This window comes from Rutidosis leptorrhynchoides, chromosome 2 (assembly GCF_046630445.1).
Source record: "Rutidosis leptorrhynchoides isolate AG116_Rl617_1_P2 chromosome 2, CSIRO_AGI_Rlap_v1, whole genome shotgun sequence".
Classification (NCBI taxonomy): domain Eukaryota; kingdom Viridiplantae; phylum Streptophyta; class Magnoliopsida; order Asterales; family Asteraceae; genus Rutidosis; species Rutidosis leptorrhynchoides.
The window spans coordinates 644,007,227-644,014,426 of record NC_092334.1 but is presented as its reverse complement, the minus strand read 5'-3'; positions in this window follow the sequence as shown (position 1 = coordinate 644,014,426).

Here is a 7,200-nt window from a genome sequence, read left to right as displayed (position 1 = left end):
GGTATTTTGCTTTGTTTTAATTGTTTGACCTCACGGTCCATGATTTCAACAGGTTCTTCGATAAAATGGAGTTTATCATTGATTCGTATTTCATCAAGAGGAATTACGACATCCTCTTCAGCTAAACATTTCTTCAAATTTGACACGTGAAATGTGTTGTGAACACTACTAAGTTCTTGCGGTAGCTTTAATCGATAAGCAACTGTTCCAATTCTTTCGGTGATTTCAAAGGGTCCTACGTACCTAGGACTTAGCTTTCCTCGTTTACCGAATCGTACAACGCCTTTCCAGGGTGACACTTTCAACATGACTTTGTCGCCCACTTGAAATTCTAGCGGTTTTCTTCTTACATCAGCATAACTCTTTTGGCGACTCATGGCCGTTTTCAATCGCTGTTGTATTTGAATGATCTTTTCGGTGGTTTCGTGAATAATTTCTGGTCCAGTAAGTTGTCTTTCTCCTACTTCACTCCAACATATTGGAGATCTGCACTTTCTACCGTAAAGTGCTTCAAATGGCGCTGCGTTGATGTTCGTATGATAGCTGTTATTGTATGAAAATTCTGCCAACGGTAAGTGTCGATCCCAACTGGTTCCAAAGTCAATCACGCATGCCCGTAACATGTCTTCCAATGTTTGTATTGTTCTTTCACTTTGACCATCTGTCTGTGGGTGATAAGCGGTGCTCATATCTAATCGAGTTCCCAATGCTTTTTGTAATGACTGCCAGAAACGTGATGTGAATCGGGTGTCGCGATCAGATATGATAGAGATGGGTACACCATGCCTGGAAACTACTTCCTTCAAATATAGGCGTGCTAATTTCTCCATACTGTCTGTCTCCTTTATTGGTAGAAAGTGAGCTGATTTAGTTAGACGATCAACTATCACCCAAATAGTATCATGACTACTTGCAGTCCTTGACAATTTCGTAATGAAATCCATAGTTATTCTTTCCCATTTCCACTGCGGAATTTCTGGTTGTTGCAGTAATCCTGACGGCTTTTGGTGCTCAGCTTTGACCTTTGCACACGTCAAACATTTGCTTACATAAGTAGCAATTTCTGTCTTCATATTAGGCCACCAATAAAACTTCTTGAGATCGTGGTACATTTTCCCGTTTCCTGGGTGAATTGAGTACCTCGTTTTGTGTGCTTCATCTAGTACTAGTTGCCTTAGATTACCATATTTTGGTACCCATATCCTATCAGCAAAATACAGGGTTCCATCGGCTTTTACCTCAAGCTGTTTTTCTAACCCTCTGCTCATTTCGCCTTTTTCATTTTCTTCTTTTAAAGCTTCTAACTGTGCTGCTTGAATTTGCTTTGTGAGATCGGTACGAATTGTAATATTCAAAGCTCGGACCCTAAGAGGTTTTACTCTTTCTTTTCGACTTAGGGCATCAGCTACAACATTAGCCTTTCCGGGGTGGTAACGGATTTCACAATCGTAATCGTTTAACAACTCTACCCAGCGACGTTGTCTCATATTGAGTTGTTTTTGATCAAAAATATGCTGAAGACTCTTATGGTCAGTGTACACTGTACACTTGGTGCCATATAGATAGTGTCTCCATATTTTGAGTGCAAAAACTACAGCTCCAAGTTCCAAATCGTGTGTTGTATAGTTCTTTTCATGAATTTTTAGTTGTCGTGAGGCATATGCGATAACTTTTGTGCGTTGCATTAATACACATCCTAAACCTTGGCGCGAAGCGTCACAATAGATCACGAAATCATCATTTCCTTCTGGTAATGACAAAATGGGTGCAGACGTTAACTTCTTCTTTAACAACTGGAATGAGGATTCCTGTTCCGTGGACCAATCATACTTCTTTCCCTTTTGAGTCAATGAAGTTAAGGGTTTGGTGATTCTAGAGAAATCTTGAATGAATCTTCGGTAGTAACCAGCAAGACCTAAGAATTGGCGGATTTGTGTTGGAGTCTTCGGTGTTTCCCATTTACTAATGGCTTCGATCTTGGCAGGGTCAACTTTAATTCCATGTTTACTGACAACATGTCCCAAAAATTGTACTTCTTGTAACCAGAAATCACACTTCGAAAATTTTGCGTACAATTCTTCTTTCTTGAGTATCTCTAGTACCAGTCTTAAGTGTTGCTCATGTTCTTCCTTGTTCTTCGAGTAAATCAATATGTCGTCGATAAAAACAATGACAAATTTGTCTAAATACGGTCTACAGATGCGATTCATTAGATCCATGAATACTGCTGGAGCATTAGTCAATCCAAAAGGCATGACTAGAAATTCATAGTGACCGTAACGGGTTCTGAACGCGGTTTTAGGAACATCTTCTTCCTTCACTCTCAGCTGATGATATCCGGAGCGTAGATCAATCTTGGAATAAACACTTGATCCTTGCAATTGATCAAACAAATCATCAATCCTCGGTAATGGGTACCGATTCTTGATCGTTAATTTGTTTAATTCTCGGTAATCTATGCACATTCTCATAGATCCATCCTTCTTCTTGACGAACAGAATAGGAGCACCCCAAGGTGAAAAACTAGGACGAATAAATCCACGGTCCGATAATTCTTGCAACTGGTCTTGTAATTCTTGCATTTCTGAAGGTGCAAGTCTATATGGAGATCGGGCTACAGGTGCAGCTCCTGGTATGAGATCAATCTGGAATTCTACACATCTGTGTGGAGGTAGCCCCGGTAATTCTTCTGGAAATACTCCGGGATATTCTCTTACAACCGGCATGTCATTAATGCTTCTTTCTTCAGTATCGATCTTCTTTACATGTGCCAAAATAGCATAACAACCTTTTCTTATAAGTTTCTGGGCCTTCATACAGCTGATAAAGTTCAGCTTTGAGTTGCTCTTCTCCCCATAAATCATTAATGACGTTTCATCCTTACGAGGGATGCGAATTGCTTTCTCAGCGCAAACAACTTCCGCTCTTGTTTTGGACATCCAGTCCATGCCAACGATTACGTCAAAACTTCCTAATTCTACGGGTATCAAATCGATTTTGAAGGTTTCACCAGCGAGATTCATTTCGCAACCATGGCAAATTTTATCGGCTTTTATCAGTTTACCATTAGCTAATTCAATAGTATATTTATCGTCTAGAGGTAATGATGCACATTTTAGTTTAAAACTAAAGTCCTTACACATATAACTTCTATCAGCACCCGTATTAAACATAATAGAAGCTAGTTGATTATTAACGGTAAACGTACCCGTGACAAGATTAGGATCCTCACGTGCTTTACTGGCACTAACATTAAATGCCCTCCCACGTGCGGGTTCTTTGTTCTTCTCCTTATCAGGGCATTGATTTATAAAGTGATCAGACTTCCCGCATCCAAAACATTTCTTGACATCGGTCAGTTTTGTCTTTACTTCAGAAACGGTGGCATAACAATCTTTCGCCACATGTCCTTTCTTGTTGCACTTATCACAGACCACTTGACAATAACCTGCATGATGTGTGTAACATCTTTTGCAGAACGGATGGGGTCCCTTATAGTTTGGACTTGCAGTTGCCCCATCTTGTTTACCTTTAAAAGTTTCTTGTTTCTTCAGGTGAGTACTTTTGCCCTTATAGTCTTCCCATTTCCTCTTTCCTTCAGTTGTCTTGACTTCGGTAATTGGTGCCTTAATCGAACTCTCTGTGATCTGGTCCATGAGTTGGTGTGCCATTGTCATGGCTTCCTGCATCGTATTTGGTTTGGACGATGTAACATTTCCTTTGATATTGATCGATAAACCGTCAATATACATTTCTATCTTTCGTTTCTCGTTTGGCACCAATTCGGGACACAACAAGGCTAGTTCCATGAAACGCTTTTCATAGTTATTGAGATTTGCGCCGATAACCTTCAGATTACGTAACTCAGATTCCATTTTTCTGATCTCGTTTCGAGGACAGTACTCCTCGATTAGCATCTTTTTCAGTTCTTCCCAAGAGATATCATATGCCGTATCTATTCCTTCTACTTTAGCATAATTGTTCCACCAAGTAAGTGCACCATCTTGCAACGTGCACGAAGCATACTTTGACTTGTCTCCGTTCGCACAATTACTGATTTTGAAAACGGACTCCATCTTTTCAAACCATCGGGTTAGACCGACTGGTCCCTCGGTTCCACTAAACGTCTGTGGTTTGCATCCTTGAAAAGTTTTGTATGAGCATCCGTTTCGTGAGTTTGTGTTTACGGCTGCTGCTTTGGCTGCTGCCTCGGCTGTTGCTTTTGCTGCTTCGGTTGCAGCAATTCTTTCATTCACACGTTTCTCGACTAGTTGCTCAAACTCAGCATCCGACATTTGAGACATGTTTCTTCAATAAACACAACAGATATAATTTAATCATATAGAATATTATAGGTAAAATGAGTTGTCAATAGTTAATCGTAGCATATTAATAATATGAACCAATTATTATAAAAGCCTTTTCTTCTTATTAGCATTTTATAATTATTTCTAGGGTATTACCTACCCGTTAAGTTCATACATAATAGCTAGTACAAGGAATTAACTACTAAAATCCTAATAATATTCCACTAAAAAAAAATTATAGCGAGTTACTACATTATTATGTAATAAAAATAATAATAAGAAGTAGTAATAATACAAATAATCATTCCATGCATTTATTATTAATAAACCAAAATAATACAATACCATACAATACTGATATTTTACATATGCTTATTTTACATAATAAGATAGAGTAGCACACATAAGCAATAAAATAGCGCATGGAAGATTTATGGTTGCGAGGTCGTTCATTCAGAACTATCAGAAACTTCTTCCCATTTGGTTCTCTCTGCCAATTGTTTGTGTGCACATGGTCCGACAGACATTCTGGCAGTGTATTTTATTTTTAGTTGGAGTTTTGAGGTACCCGTTGCCTCAGTGGGTTTAATACAATAAGGGTGGTTACGGATCGAATGGTCCTGTTCTTTTTTAATAATTAAGGACATTTTATTATTGTGGTTGTTTTTATTATCTATAGCAAGTTGGAATTTCTCCTTAGTGATCTCTTTTATTTCATTAGCGAAATCCTCCTCCTTACTGATCTCGTCTGATGACGAACTGTCTGAGTCATGTGTAGGAGAATATGATGACGAACTGCAAGAATATGTACCGGTGGTCATGAACCGAAATCTGCCAGGCGTAATCGGCACAACCCGCCCGTCGGCGGTATATCTGGACCAATGTCCATATTTGTTTAGAAATGGACGATCCTTTTTTACTCCAGGGATCATGGGTCCATGCCAACGATACTGTGGCTCCGAAAAACTAAAGCTGGGTGGAGCTGGAACCTCCTCTGGGTTTACCGGGAGTTGAGATTCCCCGGCTAACACAATTTCTTCTTTAATAGGTATTGGAACGCCCTTTTCAGTTGTGGATAGAATAGATTCAGTGTCCGATTCCGAGTCGTACAAAATGATAGGATTAGAAGAAGTCATCTATCACATAATTGAAACAACAATTACGTTAGCATATAAATATATCACATATAATGTTTTTGACCAAATAATAAGCAAAAATCAGGAAAAACAGATATGGTCATAGTCCAGACTCACTAATGCATCCTAACAATTACCAGTTAAACACAATAATGTAATTTCTGGTTCCCTATGACCTCAAGCTCTGATACCAACTGTAACGACCCGTCAAAATCGCTATTGACGCGGCACGTTAATCATTGATTCCACAGTGAGGTTTTGACCTCTATATGATACGTTTTGATAAAATATTGCATTCATTAAAATAAGTGACTTTCTAAACATAGAAAGTTATAAACATGTGGGCGAGTGCTTAGGTATAAGCAAAACCCCGAAATACATAAGTCTTTAATTTACAGGTTGACATCACAGTCCAATTATTTATTACACAACGCAGTTTTATTTTGAATGCAATAAACTTTGTACAAAGCATGAGAGACTCCATGCAGGCAACAAGCACATCACAGCGGAAGCATTCTAAGGACCTGAGAATAAAACATGCTAAAAAGTCAACACGAATGTTGGTGAGTTATAGGTTTAATTGCTCGAGTCATAAACATATATAAAGATAGACCACAAGATTTCATCAAAAGTTTATCAATAGATTCTACGTAACAGAGCACCCTGGTAACTAAACTTAACGCTATAGTGATAATTACCCCATTCATTTTAATACACGCAAACCAACGTGTCTTAAACTCAAATAACATACGTCCGTTAAAAGGCTAGTGCTCTAGCTCGGACGGGGATGTCAAGCCCTATGGATCCATATACAATTATTCGCGCCCACCAGTCCATATCCTATGTACTGGCAGCTACTAGTTACCAAAGCTAAGGGATTTTCGGTTTAACTCAGTGTAGAATTTAGTATGTACTTGTGTCTTATCGCGTTTAAAATAAATTGCATATATTCTCAGCCCAAAAATATTTAAAGTATTTAAAAAGGGAGACTATAAACTCACAGTTCAATATTGAGACTCAATATTATAGGCAAATTGCGTAGACGTAATGATGGTAGACGACTGTATGGTTGGCCTTGGATTCAAGAACAATACCCCGAACAATACCCAATATTTCCTTAGCTTAAAGTGGTTTAAAACCCGAATTAAAACACCCTCGAATATACTTTATTATTATTAAACTTAAATTAAAAATTATAATTATAATTTAAATATAAATTTTTATTACTGAAGAAAAAATATGTGATAATTCGTCGAGCAAAACAGGCGTAGCAAATTTTCTGTTTTTGTTTGCTAGTTCGTCGACATCAAATAGTGTTACTGTAGCAAATAGTGTTTCACTGTAGCAAATAATCTGCTCAATCGGATGCTCCCTTGTCCATTTGGTGTTATGAACAGGTGAGCTGGTTGTAGAACACACAGCATCTTGATCATCAGCTGGTTCAGATGAGTGAGCAGCAACAGAAGGTTGCTGATCAATATCAGTAGAATCAGTACCAGCTTGTGATCTCTCAGAACCAGCAGACCTAGGCTCATAGTGTTTTACAGCAACAAATAGTGTTTTACAGCAGCAAATAGTGTTTACTGTAGCAAATAGTGTTCACTGTAGCAAATCACTGTAGCAAAGTCGTTTTCACTGTAGCACTGTAGCAAAATACGGTTTCACTGTAGCAAATAGTGTTTACTGTAGCAAATAGTGTTTTACTGTAGCAAATAGTGTTTACTGTAGCAAATAGTATTTTACTGTAGCAAATAGGG